Source organism: Rhagoletis pomonella, unplaced genomic scaffold (assembly GCF_013731165.1).
Source record: "Rhagoletis pomonella isolate Grant_MI unplaced genomic scaffold, Rhpom_1.0 Rhpom_scaffold_00007, whole genome shotgun sequence".
In the NCBI taxonomy this organism is placed as follows: Eukaryota; Metazoa; Arthropoda; class Insecta; order Diptera; family Tephritidae; genus Rhagoletis; species Rhagoletis pomonella.
Window position 1 is genome coordinate 53,226,913 of NW_023458561.1, and position 14,994 is coordinate 53,241,906.

At 35.2% G+C, this 14,994-nt stretch overlaps 1 protein-coding gene across 1 annotated transcript in view; it reads left to right on the forward strand.

The window, feature by feature from the left end:
- Nucleotides 1–14,994, forward strand: part of LOC118743901 — an 80,972-nt gene that overhangs the window by 1,287 nt on the left and 64,691 nt on the right. The window lies entirely within an intron of this gene.

A 14,994-nucleotide genomic window follows, 5' to 3' on the forward strand; every position in this document is an offset into this window, starting at 1 on the left:
GAAAACTTTACGTTTGGTCTTATTTTAACTTTTTTTTTGATCTTGCCGCCGTAGCCGAATGCTTAAATGTGCCTACTGCCAAACTCAAAAATTTTATTGTATGAAATGAAAATGTAAGGTTTATTCCATAGAAAATACGGTTTATTCGATATTCGAAAAATCCAGATTTCAAAAAACCGCCTATAGGTATCAGAAAAAACCGGTTTGGAAAAAAACCGAGTCAATTACCCTAGTCTGAACTAAAGCGGATACTAAGAAAAGAGCGGATTAAAAATTTTAAATACGTCAAAGAAATTAGCGCAATAAAATTCATTAATTATAATAAATGGATACAACCGAAACGGCATTTACTGAAAAAAAAAACTTAAACAACCACACACAAAATTCTCATACTTACATGCATACATACATCTGTAGTATATTGAAATTTTCTAAATTACGAAAACTTAATCGCCTTAAAAACCGTTTGAAGCCAATATACTTATATACATATTTACGTACGTACATACATATGTATGTGTGTGAATTTCGTTACACCGAGTAACATCATTACCCAATCCAAGATACTACCCACAATGTGTATACATACATCCTTTCACGACCTTCTCAATTATCCCAGTCTGCCTGTGGCAAAACATTGAATGCGTACTCTCGTCTACAACATTTTATTGATCGACGGATTATCCTGGCGCATTAATTTGAAAGGCAGTCCAACCCAAACTGGCAACGTACATGAATGTTGTGGACTGAGAACTGAAAGCAAGGGATAGAGAGAGAGACATAGAGTAAGAGAAAACGCCAAAGCAAACAAAGTTGTAAAGGGAATCTCACCAAAAAGGTGGATGCTTAATCTAATGCAGTTCCGGCCGAACTGCTCTGTGCAGCCCCAAAGCGCATGTGGGATTCCCTTTGTTTGATGGTGGCTTTAGTAAAGCCGTGTCTAAATGTGTACATTGGTGTATACATAAATATGTATGTACATATACATATTAGGCATATGACATTTTTTTAATTAAAGATATCTATGAGGAGTTTGAAAGGAATGCTGAACATCCAACAAAAATAGCGTTTTTATCAAAAATTGGTACAAAAATATTAAAAACGAGAAAAAAGAGAAATAGGTCGAAAAATAAAAATGTTTATTTAATACTATTTCTACAAAAAAATACCAATATATTTTCTTTTAACAATAAAAAGAAAAATCCTTGGGGGTGAGAGCGTAAACTTCCGCACTCCCCCTTGTATTTTTGGTCCACCCTAATGTACATAGGTATATATAGAAATTTTGAAGCCAACCTCTTAATTAAAAAGTCATATACCTAATGCACGTACATACATATGTATGTACATATGCCGGTTAATATTCAAAAATAGACGGCGTAATCCTGTATCTACGCTGCCCGTTATCAATCGCCTGCCCCCATCGTTTTGCCGCCCTTGATGCTTGAGCATGTCAGAAATCTGGCGTTTGTCTGTTTCACCCAGACTTTTATCTTACAGCCACCCCAACACAAGTCCACAAATACGCTAACACACACATGCACACATTCGTACGCATACATTTGCGCGTGAGCCTTTTACCAACTGTACGCGCGCGGATTTGTGATAACGCCCGCAGCTGTTTTCTGTTCATTCTATGCTTTTTGCATTTCACCATGCGCTTTCAGTCTACCTCGCCACCTTCGCTGCCACTTTGAATCCATGTCGCCGCCGCCGCCATCACCACCACCTTCGCTCGGCAAAAACGTAATCCCGCATCGATTGTGTGCTGCGAACCATATACACGGTATGTATGTATGTATGTGTACGGACACCCACAGTCGAAAAGTTTTGCCTTCCCTATTTTTGGCTTAACCGGCCTCCTACGTCCCAACACACGCCTAGCAAGTTGCTGCTTATTCCATTTTTTTTTTTTTTGTATTCACTTTGCAATTGTAGCCACTGATCAGTAGTGTGGTGGTATTTCGGCTGAGCTGCTGAGCGGCCAGCGGCCAGCGGCTTTACGTGACGACAACTGAGCGACAGCATATTTTCGAAATAAGCCAGATTTCACATTAATCCCAACGATTTTCTGCACTGGGCATTATAGCCAACTCACCGCCGGGCGGGTGGGCAACTTAACTTAATTCAACTCAGCTCAGTTGAGTTCCTGCTGCACTCCATATCTACTGCTGCCATGCACAAACACGCACACTAACTTTGTATTGGCATAAGAATGTATGTGTGTGGGTGTGTGTGCGTGAGCCGTTTTATGTCTGCGTTAATCCTTAAACCGGCAGCGCTGCACATAGCATTGCAGACGCCGACGTTGCTACTTTGCAGCGCGTCTGTCAGGTTGGATTGTAGCTGAAATAACGCAACAACAACAACAACAACAACGGTCGAGTGGGAGCGAGCGACACACTCTATGTACTACCAACGCTTAGCCAACTCAGCCTGCTACAGTGGCAACTTGCCATCATCCATCGGCCAGGCGACCAACTGACGATGAGTTTTTGCGTCTGGTCTGGTAGGCCAACAGAATGACTAAATAACTGACTGAGTGACTGCGCGGCAATCGCAGCGCTGTGCTGTGTGGCGCTGTTGTTTCTGTTGTTTGCGATTTTTCATGTGGGCGCGGGATTTAATTTCGTGAGGGATTATTATTTCGGATTTAACTCTTCGCTTCATGGATTGGACGGTATTATGAGCTACAGTGGGGCGATGTGTTAGCTTTCGGTAAAAAAAAAAAACGTTTGAATTCAGTTTTAGATAAACAAATCGATAAACAAAAATATACAATAAATAAAAACGATTGATTTACAATAGAATTTACTATAAAAATTATTTTAAATATTACAACATAGAAATCCAAAAATGCATAACTTTTCACATTTTTCTATAAATTTGGCTACATTTTTCGAAGTGCCATGCTATATTAAGCCGTTTCAATTTTTTTTTTTCTTTTTATTTGGCTGAGTATAACCAATTTTCGCTGTTCTTCTTGACAAGGAAGTACCTACAAATTTGTGTCTGGGCTACCGCGTTGGAGTGGTATTACGAACCTTTACCGAATCGAGTACAAAATATTTAGAAATTTATGTAAATGTATACTCAATAATTTATTACAACGCTTAGCGGTTTTTTCAGGTAAGCAAATTAGTTTCCGTAACATTTTTCGAGCTGCCATGTTATATGTATTCAGTCCACGCTTTTTTCAATCTCTTGGTGAAACTTTTCTCTACTCTCTGTCCTCCTGTTGTGAATGATTACTCCCCGAGTAATTTTTGTCTTCTCGCTATTCTACTGTCACGAGAAATCTTCGTATAAAGGGAAATAAAATGTAATGGAGATTGGTAAAACTTGATATTTCAATTTATATACATATGTTTATATTCAGCCTTATCCTGAGTTCACCCCTCAAAAAAATTCCCCCGAAAGAGTGAAAAGTGAACCGGTTCGGTGAAAATGAAACTCATGATAAGGCTGATTTTGAAGAAAATCGACCTCCTGTTTCTCTAAATAAATGTTACAAAAAAAACTGTTGAAAACAATTAATTATTGATTTCTCCAAAAACGAAAAAGAAAAATGTATCAAAATTTCAAATTTAAATAAATAAAAAAATCACTACAATTTCAATTATTTCAATCATTATTCTCTTTATTTTTTAGAAAAGTTTTAGGTACGCAGTTTTGCAGCCGCAAAAAAATTGCTTGGCATAATTTTAAATTCTGAAAAAGAGTGTGAAATTTTTGTTGCACATTTACAACTCTTTTCGTTTAGGGGGAACGCTATCATTGTATTCAACCAGTTTTTACTAGTTTACAGGAAAAGAGGAATCGATTTGCTTCAAAATATTTACTTTCTCTGCTCTTTGCTCTAAAAATTTAATATAAACAAATAAAAATTCATAAATCAGTCTCGAAAAAACTCTTCTAAATTTGCATTACCTTTATTAAAAGAAAAAACATATCAAGTCGGTTGCAAAATAAACGATCTAGACTATTTTTAACAGTAAATTCCAGTTTGGCAACACTGTGGCACGTACAGTCGTTTGGCAGATGAAAACACTACCTGATTTTCATGTGCTCATAGAGACCGGAAGGCACTGTCAGCTATTTTGGAAAAAAGGACAAAATCAAATCTCTCAACAACGAGGAGATATAGAGGAGTAAATAAATGTAAAAGTATTTTAAAGCTTTTGAAAGGAAAAAAATTGCAAAATTTAAAGTTTAAAAAAAAATCACTAAAATTTCAATTATTTTATTTTTTCCTTTAGAAAAAATTTAGGTATGCAGTTTTACAGACGCACACTTTATGGAATAAATTGCCTGGCATATTTTATAATTTTATAGTTTATCACAATCTGTTTTTAGGTAAACAGAAAACAAAAAAAAAAACAAAAACTTTACTTTCGAAGGACATTTTGAAGGTCTGAATGAATGGAAAATTATCCTGATCTCAAAGCTCACCTTCAAAAGTAATTTTTTTTTTCTTTCATTGCATTCTGATTTCACGCCAAATAAAGAAAAAAAAAATAAAACCTATTTTTGAAGGTCAATTTAATTCCTTAAAAAACCTTTACTTGGTATTTCTTTTCGTTTTGATATTTGATTTTCCGTTCTGCTTTGATCGTAAGCCGTAAAGACAAACTTGTTTTGAAATCCCAAACCGGAATAACGTTGTCCATGCTGGGCTGAATCGCGACATTCGTCATCGAGTTGTTACTCGTTTCGAATCGAATCAGACAAAACAATAAAATGGGAAAAGCACACTCGCTATCGAATGCCGTGATCTCAAAATCAAATTTCGATTCGAGTTACGTTCGATATCGAATGCTGCGATTCCAAGCCTTGGCTTCTAACTAAACTTTGATACCATTGATTCAATGACGCCGCATGCCCGTATTTGGTGAAATATCATTCTAAGCTCCTCCTATGGTGCACTAATTACCGCTCTTGATATGCGAGTATTTGCGTGTTTTCCAATTTTCCAATTTGTAGGCTAAAGTATAGTCAAATTTCAAAGCAAATAAGTAAAATAAGTGATTCATGTACTGCAAAGTTGACTCAAATAATTCTTTTCATTATTTTCTGTAATCTTTCATCGAATTGACCCACTGTACCACCATAATACCGAAAGTGTATTTCCTCCTGGATTAATTTATTTTTATTCTTTTTTACTCTTATAAATACTACGCACGCACAGCCGGCGCACTGACGTACACACACCACATACTAAATATATTAATGTATATCCAGTGAGCCGCACAGACATACCAACACACACACACATAGTACACACATTTCCACTTTTAGCAGAAATTTTATCCATCCACCACATCCAAACACTTAAATGCCGTGAATCACTCGAGCATAAAATACAAAACAGAATTATCCCGTCTAAATGACATCCCTTCGAAATTAATCCTTAATTCCATTCATTTCGCATAATCCCCTCTGATATAGCACGATAAACGAACGTGTATATGTATATATATGGCACACACAAACATACTTAGTGCCATAGTAGTGGTGAGCGGTGAGCATTGCAGAGCATAAATGTAAAAGTGAGCGCAACAAAAACAACCAATTTGTGTGAGAGCCTCGAATGGTGAATGCATACAGCTGTTGAGCGCCAAAAAGTATGCTTGTGTGCGTGCTGGGGAGCCACTTTCGCTCCCACACAATTCACACAGACGCAGGCTTTAATGCATGCACAAACACACACAATATACATGTACATATTGCAAATGGGGGGAGGGCCCACATGCGCTCACTGGTCGACCGGCTGGCTGGCTGGCTGATGCCACATGTTGCGCTGCACTGTTTATCAACGATTTGGTTTTTTTTTTGCTTTCAATGGATGGCAGAGAGTAGCAGCGATGGCTGGCGATGGTGTTGGTAGTGGTGGTGGTGATGTTGGTATTTCCGTTCTGTGCGTGTGCATTTGTGGGCAATCGTTTGTGTTGGCACTCATGCAGTGCGTCAGTTACGTGTGCGACATGCTGGAAGAAGGTTGGTGAGCGCAATTAATATTTACGGCAGTTTCTAAAGTTATTCCTATAATTTTTTTGCTACATGCTATTTGTGTTTAATTTGTTTTGTTATGATTTTCGTGTGTTCCAAATTTTTTTCAACGAGTTTTTTTTTGCTTTCTTAAATCGGGATTAAGCATTTATTGTGGTGGTGCTACGTTGTGAATGTACATACGTGTGTGCGTTTATTTGAGCGCCTGTGTGCGTGCAATAATTGAAAGCCATAAATTATTTAGTATTCTTTACGCAAATATTTGTTGAATTTTTATATAAGCTGACAAAAAAAGGTTAAGAAAATTAATTGGCAATGGTAAAAAAGCAAAAACAACTACAAAACAAAATGAACAGTGTGAATGATTGGTGCTGAATAGATGACAGAAGTGATTTCATTTCTTTGATTGAAACTATGGTGAAATTGATAAGCTGGATAAAAGTCCATTAAATGAATTACATTTTGTGCTGGTTAAAAGACATTTATGAACAAAAAAAAATTAATAAATTTACTTTTCTTTTTTTTTTAAGTGGAAGGCTCCATTCTTGAGAAATGTGTTGTGTACTGAAGAGCGTAAAAAACCAAATGTGTTTATTTGATGGTTTTGTAAAAATAAATTTTCCATAACGATTTTATCTGTTCGCTATCTAAAAAAATTGTGATTATCTTTTCTTTGTTATTGCTATACATAGTATTCGTACATATTTCATTCACCTTTTCGGGCTAATTGTGAATGTGTCGCTTCAGGCAAGGATATTCACTTGACATACATACATGCTCAGCTGACCAAAAAGCAGTACAAATATTTTACTAAAGCATAAAAACACTACGTTTGATTTATACTGCCAATAAGATGTAAGCGACATTTTTTTTTTTTTTTTTTTTTTTGTTGCAAAATTGTTTTTAGATACTCAAAAAACTTTCCTGCATAAAAAAAAATAAAAGCAATTGAAAAAAATTTCGTTTTCCCATTTTTGCGGTTAGGGCTCGATATAGTCTTTTTATGAAAGCACAAGAAACCGTTATATAATAAAAATTTCTTCAATATTGTTTCTTATAACTGGCGTGAAAAAAACATTTGATTTCCTATGTACACTGGGCATTAAATTACAAACATTTGGGCATTCAAAAATACTGGTGCCATTTCATTAAAAATAATAGTCATTGCCCGATAGTTATAGTCGAAATAAAGTCGCCTTTAAAGTTCATTGCAGCTTTTTTGGCAGACATCCCATCGAAAATTATGTCAAAAAACTGCAACTAACTTTAGCTTCGACTTTATATTGACTACCTATAGCTGCGGGTCATTAATTCCATCCGTTTTATTTTTTTGTATTTTTGTCTTTTCAACGCCTAGTGGAAATTCGGCATTATCTTTCTAAAAATAGTTAATAAACAATTAATTTTTAAGCAAAAAACCAAAACCGACTTCAATTCTCATACAAAAATTTAAAAGTACCATTAATTTCTTCATAATCCAGTGATCATGAAACTAAATTAGAAATCGGTTAAAGGGGTCCAAAGTTGTTCGGTAACATACATAAATATATATAAAAACAATATTCTGACGAGCTAAGCCTGAGTATACACTGTAATTATTTATAGCAATACTGGTGAAAAATTGGACTAAGGCTTGGAACACATTGGAAAATACGTCAAATTATTTTAACACGTACTCTTATGTAGATAATTATTTTGGCGACGACACGGCAACACTGCGACTAGCCAAAAATGTAGCTGTGGCCAGATTGGATCTATTTCTATTTTTCTAGCGACAGATAAGATTCTTCCTCTTCCTCTGTTATGTCAAACTCAAACAAATTCATGTGCCGCTCCCGCGTTCAAAAAAGTCATGTCGCCGCCGCCAAGGCGTTTAGATTATGTAGATTATGTAGATAAAACCTTAATGTCGTGTCGTGTGGTGATGTCGTTTTCGATGTGTTCAGGGCTTAAACATTTAAAAAAGTATATACTTAAGTTTAAAAAAGGCAAAGAGGGTTTCAGATCGAATTCAATTCTTGTAGTTATTACTCATCGAAGGCAGCTAGGCTTTGTAGAAACCATTAAGAATCACAGCGTTACCAAAGAAACTCAGAACTTAGCTAGCTCATTACCGGAACCATGAGCAGTGTTAGAAAACAAAGCAGTTCTCTTGGCAAACTGGAACAACTTTTTGCCATTCTCTTTTGGTGGCTGCCTAAAAGGTTCTGTAGAAAACCTATATAGAGCGAAAACTACCAACTAAAATATAATAAAAGAGTTAGAAGTCTTCTCTATGGCTTCTCTTCAAGAAGAAAGCCTACTTATTTTTAATGAGATTATCTTTACAATAATATCGAAATGGAATTCTCCCGATTTTTACTAGGTTACCTAACTAAAAGCTAGAAATAGAAAAGGAAAAATCAAAACAAGTCTCGGGAACTACTGACTACCTACCTGGCTACGGTGGTGGCCTTACTGACAATATTCTATTTAATAATATGAATTTAAAATGAATTAAAGAAGAGAACACATAAAATTAAGAAGTGTTCCTTTTCAAATGATACAATCAAAAAGATTTTCTCTATGACTTTTACAAGATAATCTCATAAATAAGTAAAGCTAAATAAGTGATGGAAATTTACAAAGGATGTGTGCTTCACATTTCATTGATTCATGCCGCATCTTTTTCGAATCTTATCCAGAGTAGAATCAAATCATAGCTATGTAATGCCTATTTACTTATGTATGTATTTATTACTAACCAAACTATCAGTCAAGTGTCTGTAGAGATTTAGTAAACTTGGTGAGCTGGCTAAAAATACGCTCCAGCCATAGTTCTTGAAACCCAGCGCCTCTGAGTCAGCCATCAACACGCGAATGCATATCGTTGAGAATAAATAAAAGAAACTCTTGAACCCGGTTAAAAAATATAATACACTAAATACAAAAAAAGGTTTGCTAAAAATATTTTCTATGGACTAGGTATTAGAAATATATAGTATTGTTCAAACTGCGCTGCCAAAACTTCACACCAGACATACCGACGGATACCTATGCAAGCTAAGTCTTATTTGAATTTTGATTTTATGTCTAAATTAAAGTATGTATACAAATTTGACTTTTCTGTATAATTTGGCATTCAATTGTTTATCAACTAGAAAATCTTACATTTTTGTTCAGGATACATGCACTGGCACTCAAGGTTCCTAATTTACTTAGATTTTTAGAATTCAAATATTTTTTTTTTTTTGTTGTGCTTTTTGATATAAAATTCGCATATTAGCCTGGGTCGCTTTCGTGTGGGAAGAAGAAATGGTTCTTATAAGTAATTATTGTAGTGATATTAGCTCTAAAAAAATAGCAATTAGCTATAAAAGAACAAATTAAAACATGTATTGGGGTCATGCAATTGTTAGGCAGTTGACAATAAATTAAAAAAAAAAATCGTGCAAGAATTATTTCAAGATCGTTTGGATTATTTTATGTATAGTAATTTACAAAAAAAAGGTTGTATAGGACAATTTCGAAATTAATATGGCTGTTGTAGTGATTCTAAAAAATCTTGCCGTTTTCGAGAAAGTTAACGTAATATTTGAATTCGTTATGAAAAAAATACAGTACAGAAGTAAGTCTTTGGTGAAAGTCGGATATAAAATCAAGCAATTACCGATCTACTTTTTCTACAAAACGTGCTGAAATATGAAAAATTATATTTCCGAAACAATCTCAAAGCAAATGTACTAAATTGATTGGAATAATCTGAATTTTTATGAAAGGGCTAAATGCAAAAAGCTCCGAACTAACAATTTCCATTTTTCATGGAAGAGGCAAAAAATCTGGACGAAAACAATCACATTCAATTCTGTTATATATTAGACTAGTTCGGTTTCCGTACAAACTACAACAGTGAAAGTTTACTACTTGAAAAATTTGTCTTTATGCGTTTTCTTGATAAGTTTTTATATCCCGATTTTAGGATACTTATACTTAAAGTTCCGTGAAAAATTTTGTTACTTACAACAAATTTTAATTTATGCTGACTCAAATTAAATTTACCCGGTTAAGAACTGAGAAAAGTGAATTAATACCCTATACCGGTCGAAAGAGGTGGATAATTAACATAAATAACAAATACTATAATTTACCTTTTAAACAACTTATCAGAGAGAGAGAGAGCTGTGAAGAAAACGGGATCTTCACTGCTTTTAAAGTCTTTTTTACCATATTTTGTCTCTTAGTTGTCAAATACTGTTAATTTTTCCCCCGAAAATTCTATATAGTCGAAATGCATAGGGAACCCTTTATCCATAAAAAGAAGCGATTGAAAAGCAGTTTTGGAGCGTTCGCATTTGTTAGGAGCACAACCTCTACTTATTGAGCCCTACAGGAGGGGTCCATTCTTCTTAAAGTAAAAAATATTTACCAAGAAAGAAAGTCGCACCATTTTTTTATTTAAATTTTTTTTTATGTTTCACATGGCACATTATGTTATCAAAAACTAAATAAATAAAATACATATGAATAGTTTTTTTAGCACTGTAGAGACCAGAAGTAACAACAAAATCCACTAAATGTTGCTTTTGCTCTAATGCTACTTCCTGTTTCATATGGCTTTGTAGTTACAAACTTTTTTTCGTGACCCAATCCAATGTATGTATGTAAAGTCTATTGCAATATTTACAACTTATCTACCAAATTTCAAAATCGTTTTGGTTTGCGCTTTCAAATGTTACAAAATCTCTTTGGAGCTTCTTTGCAGCTAAGTGACTTATGTATAGTATTCCAGTAATTTAACCTTCTTGCTAATATTTCTGATTTCTGTGAAAAGCAGAAATTACTTTTCCTACAACAACAACAACAGATCAAACAAAGAATAAATCCACTTTTGGGAGTTTCTATAATTTATGAACTTACATTTTTCGCGCCTTGATCACTGTGGCGTGAAAATCTAGAGGCACATTTTGGTGACTGGAACTGAGCAATTCTTTGTCACCATGTTAAATTAATTATCTCTACAGTATCCATATTTACATTAGACCGTACCAGAAAAATGTTCGCCGTACACTCCTGATTCTAAAAGCAAGGCAATCCGGAAATTTTTTGCGGAACCTTATTAATATTTTTCGTCATATCTGTAGATATGCAGTCGGACCTGATAGTAGGATACATCAATGTTCTTGTCTCGAGCAGAAATTTTGTTTGTTCCAAACCTCAAGTGCCACGTTCTCGTACATACCACCCAGATCTCGGTTCTTATCACTCTAAAGTACCACCCTTGTGTCAGAGAATTAAAGCTCGCCAAAAATCATTCAACTTTTGCCAAGGAAGTATTTCGATTCGGTGGCGATTTTGAATATATTTTTTGCGTCATAGTATCTTCGGCATATTCAGTCCGAACCTAAAGTATGATATATCGATATTCGTGTCACGAAGGTACATTTTTTTCTCATTGACCTCAAGTACCCCATGCTAGTACATACCCACCAGATCTCAGTTTTTCAACCCTGACGTCTGTAAATTAAAGCTCTCCAAAAATCTTTAAAAATTTGTCAATGAAGTTTTTTGATTATTCCGGTAGAATATTAAGAATATATAAATTTGTATTGCCGAATATAGGTCTCATCGGAATAAATATGTAAACAGTCCAAATTACCTTGAAAAAGTACTTAAGTGTCAGAGATGTACAGCGAAGTGTTTGTATGTGCTTGTTAGGTGGTACGGTCTAATGAGGATATGATCCAGTGTTATTATATACACATTGCACAAACAGCAGAGAAGCGGGCAACGAGATGGCAATATTTCTCGTACAAAGAAAATGGCATTAAGAACATCATAAATCTTGCAACTGGGATTATCGAATACATAGTCAACGATAATACAGTACACTCACCCGACTGACTGGATTATGAAGCAGACGGATTATTGAATTTATGTTTACATATGTATGTGGCTTTGTATGTACGTATTTCAAGATGGACTTAATTTTGTATAAGTATGTATGTGTATAGTATGTACTTTACGGCGGGTCAATTTGTATGGGATATTTTTTTGACTATGCACATATATCATAGAAGGATTCTACCTGTAATTCTAAGCGAATTTGCCAAAGAAACCATGGGTATTAAATCAATTTGGAGTTTACAGAATTACAAAAAATAGATTTCTTAGCGTTTTGCTGTAGTGTCGCAAAGAAGTGCTTAAATTTTGTATGAATACCTGCCATGAGGGGGTCTTTGGTGTAAGGAAACCATTTCTGCACTTGCATTTTTCTTAAAGCTTCCACCAGAGGGCGCACCAATGAAAGTTTTCACATTTCCTTCGCGGCCTATTTTCACAATTTGGCAAACTCCAAACTAACTTTAGACCCATGGTTTCTTTGGCAAATTTGCTTAGAACTACACGTAGGATTCTCATATGCTATACGCGCATAGTAAAAAAAAAATATTACCCGCCCTAATGTGCATACCCTGCAAAAAACGCGTCTTGACCTTAGGGTCAAGGAGTACTCCAAAATTAACCGAAATACATATAAAATATTATATATTCCAATTAACATTGCGATGTCCTCTGTTTTCGTGGTTTTCGGTTCGGTTTTGGTATTTCAAAATCAAAATGGTTCGGTTCGTGGTTCGGTTCGAAGACGGAAAAAAGCGACGGTTCGGTTCAAAAACCGGTTCGGTTCAAAACCGGTTTGCAGCCCTGATCTTAAGTCAAAGTCATCAGAGGGATTTGAAAAGGATTTAAATATTCTTGTTTTTTCAAACAACCCAATACATACATACCTCGATTATTCCAAGTAAAGTGAGTGGCCCTTGCTGATGCTGTCAGCAACGGTCTACTGGCATCGGCTCGCATATATGTAAATAGTTTTCCAAAACCTTTCCTTGTTCTCCAAAAAATTTTTGCAACTATTTACAACAAGAAACTTGCGCTTTATAAAAAAAAATCCCAGTGTAAGCAACAACTAAATAACAACACAATAATCGCTGTACATACCCTGCAGTAAAGTTTAGAGACAGTCTGACAATGCGCTAGTTCCGAACTAGTGATTTCAGAACTATCTCTGAACTAGTGCATAACGGCTGCAGAGCGGGACAGTTGAACCTCGCGGTGTAAGTTTACAAATTCTCACTTTTCATACAATATGAAAGTAGCTCAGCAAGAAGACTTCAGACTCAAGCATCGTTGGTCGCGAGTTTTCAGATTTATTGAATTTAAATTGTTGCTTACAATAAATTGTTTTTTTTTTTTTATAAAATATTTAACAAACATGGAATCTGTAAAAGAAAAGAAAAAACGAAAAAAATATCCAAAAATGGAATAGTGAAAAATGTTTCTTATATATAAAAAAAAAAAAAAACGGTGCAAAACTAATTGCAAAGTAATGCACTGGGCGACAATTGCCACCGCCAATGACATGGCCGTGTAAAACTGGACACTTGAAAGCATTGCTTGGGTATTGAACTAGAACTAGTACTGTCGGCGAAAGGTCTAGTTCTCCGCTACTTCTGAGCTAGTCAGATTTTCTGCAGGGTATATACATACATACATACATACTAAGGCTAAGTTTAATACAAGAACAACAGCATTAGCACAAACAATATTGTTGCATTCACAGTTTAAATGAACTCAGAGTAACAACGAGTAGGAAAAAGGAAAGTGAAGAAAAACAACGATGAGAAAAGCTTTCAAATCTGATGCTTTCATGCTGGCTAATCCTTCTGAAGTTCACTAGATTTACTATGTATATGTACTTGCTGGTGTGATGGTGTTTGTTGTTGATGTTTTTCTGGTGTTTGTTGTTGATATTGCTTTTGTCATTGCCGCTGTTACTGTCGCTGCCGCCGCTACTGTTGGTGTTAATTCCAATGTTGCTGCTACAAATGGGTGTTGGGGACTCAAACACAAGAAGCAAAACAAATAGACAGAGTAAACAACGGCAGAGTAGTAGAAGACAACAAAAGAAGTAAGGAAAAAAAATCGCAAATCTGGCATGCGAAATGCATCCACAACAACAGCAGCAACCTCTATAACCCCACACGCAACAGGAGTTAGTAAGTAAGTAACCGACACACAGCAACGCTTAGCTTAGTCCAAGCAAGCTGGTAGGAAAAAGTAGATGTATTAAGTAAAAGGACATACATACCTACATACATACTACCAGAGTTAAATAAGCAAACAAACAGGCAGACTAAGAGAAAGTTCGTAACAATACTCGCGACAATATGTTGTCACAACAAAAATAATAAATACCTACATATGTACATACCTGCAGGCAAGCAAAAATCACTCCTTCTTCTACATACTCATACTATATACATACAGATATGTAGGTAGGTATGTCGTTACCTTAATATAGAAAGGCCCTATCTAACATTTTGGCTTCGTTTAAGAGTGGTGAAAAACGAGTGTATTAGCGCAAATCCGTAAGGATAAATGTGGTTTGCAGTGTGCCAGCTTGAGATTTTAGCAACTGTTACCCTGTAGGGAAATTCACACATACCGAGCTTATGTGGCTCTAGTGAATTTAGAAGCATTTAAGGGGTTCATTCACTGTAACTTAGTGGTTAGAAGCGCGTACTAATTGAGTAGTAGGACTCAGGTTAGATTTATGGCCCGCGCAACATTTAAAAGAATAGCCATTTGTTGAGCGAATGCGACGTAGAAATGTAGGTACCTCAATCTGTGTTTCTTCACGCTATAAGGGCTGTCCGCAGCAACGAAAAATTTATGTAAATTTACGCACAAGAAATAGAAAAGTAATTTTCTTTAATCAAAATTTCTTAAATCAGAATGCAGCTCTAAAAAAAAAATGCTCGTATACATTCAGTGCCGCACTAAATTATTGGCAAAAGGAATTTTTCACAATATATGCAAAATTGTTTACTTAAATATTTTTCGTAAATTTTTTTATAAACATTTTTTTCATACTGCAAAAAATCCTAAAGATGAGGTCTCTCAACTTTGTGTAAAACTCTGGAAAATTCAAAAAATTTGCATACA